A 1,718-nucleotide genomic window follows, 5' to 3' on the forward strand; every position below is an offset into this window, starting at 1 on the left:
TCTTAAAGGTTTCAATCTCCAGACTGAGGATGGGAATAATTTTGACATCCGTCCGTCCTATATCAATCTGGTGGAGAGAAATCTCTTTAGAGGTGTGGCAGGTGAAGATCCGAGGAAGCATATGGAGGTCTTTACGGACTAATGTTCTATTATCCCCGCCACAAAGGGGGTAACTCAAGACAAGATTAAGGAGGTGCTGTTTCCTTTTTCTTTGACTGACTCAGCCAGGGAGTGGCTGACTGACTTGGATCGTACGGCCGCGGGGGTCACAGACTGGGAGACCCTTGCCCTTGCTTTTTATAAGAGATATTTCCCTTCGCAGCGCACTAATCAGCTGAGGGCAAAAATCACTAGTTTCAAGCAGGCACCTGATGAAACTTTCTATGAAGCGTGGTTCCGTTTCAAGAGGTTGGTGAGGTCTCTTCCTCACCATGGTTTTGATCGGTGGTTTCTGTCCAATCAGTTCTACAATGGGTTGTACGATGATCACAGAGCCATACTTGATGCATCATCCAACGAAAGATTCCAAAAGAACACTGACGATGATAAGGGATGGGCCCTTATTGAAGAGATGGCGACCCACTGTGCTGAGTATGGACACCCGAGGGACGGTATTAGAACAGTTCATGCAGTCGATAAGCAAGTTGTGGCTCAGCTGGAAGCCATGAATGCTAGGTTTGATAAGTTGGAGCTGCATTCTGCTGGGGAGCCTCAGACAGTTCATTTGCTTACTAGAGGGGAGACCGTCACATGTGAGAGGTGTGGGAGCAACGACGGTCACACTTCTGTTGGCTGTCTTACAGAGAAGGAACAGGTCCTTGCTTTTCAACAATACAGGCAAGGAGGGGGTTCCTATTATAATAACCAAGGGGCAGTCCATCCCAATTTGAGATGGACAAGTCAAAATATGCTCAATCCTACCCCTCCTCCTCCGCAGCAGCAGCCATATGTCCCTCCTCATAAGGCTCAACAAGGCTTTCAGAAGCCTCCTTCCTTTCCTACACCTAATCAAGGTGCATCATCTTCTGGTGGGGTAAGTGAGATAGGTGAGTTGAAGACAATGTTGCAGTCTTTGACAAAGCAGTGGCAGCTAAGTGACCAACAAAAAGATGCATCTATCAAGGCACTTGAAACTCAAGTTGCCCAGTTGGCCGCGAACCAGTCCACAAGGAAACCGGGACATTTACCGTCACAAGCCGATAAGAATCCACATGAGACGGTGAATTTAATCAATTTGAGGAGCGGTTATTCATATGAAGGACCGAAATCAGACCCGGGGAAGGAACTTACTGCTGATGAACAGTGTTCTGTGGAAGAAAAAGAGCTGACGACAAAGAAAATACTCGATCGACTGGTTTATGGGGGTCGATCGAGTAAAAATGCTGAAGAAAGGACTCGATCGAGTGGAATTTCTGCTCGATCGAGTGAACAATAAAAAGAAGAGCTCGATCGAGTAAATAAAACTGCTCGATCGAATGATTTTGCTAAAGAATCTACTCGATCGAGTGTTGCTGATAAAGAAGACCTCGATCGAGAGCATGCTAGTGCTCGATCGAGTGAAATATCGCCTGAAAGTCCTCGTTCGAGAGGAAAGAAGTCTCGATCGAAGGATTTAGAGCTTGATCCGGCTGATACATTGGAAGAGAGGAACAAAGGGCTCGAGATACCCATCACAGTGCCCTTCCCGAGGCGTTTACAGAGTACTAAGGCTAATCAAC

The 1,718-nt window shown here is 46.8% G+C and overlaps 1 non-coding gene across 1 annotated transcript; it reads right to left on the minus strand.

Annotated features, from left to right (window-relative positions):
* Positions 1 to 332: 332 nt before the first annotated feature.
* Positions 333 to 438, minus strand: LOC141639886 (small nucleolar RNA R71). Its single transcript, XR_012542747.1, has one exon. It is a non-coding gene; the product is annotated as a small nucleolar RNA R71 (small nucleolar RNA).
* Between the last annotated feature and the right edge of the window lie 1,280 nt (positions 439 to 1,718).

Source organism: Silene latifolia, unplaced genomic scaffold, assembly GCF_048544455.1.
Source record: "Silene latifolia isolate original U9 population unplaced genomic scaffold, ASM4854445v1 scaffold_57, whole genome shotgun sequence".
Classification (NCBI taxonomy): Eukaryota; Viridiplantae; Streptophyta; class Magnoliopsida; order Caryophyllales; family Caryophyllaceae; genus Silene; species Silene latifolia.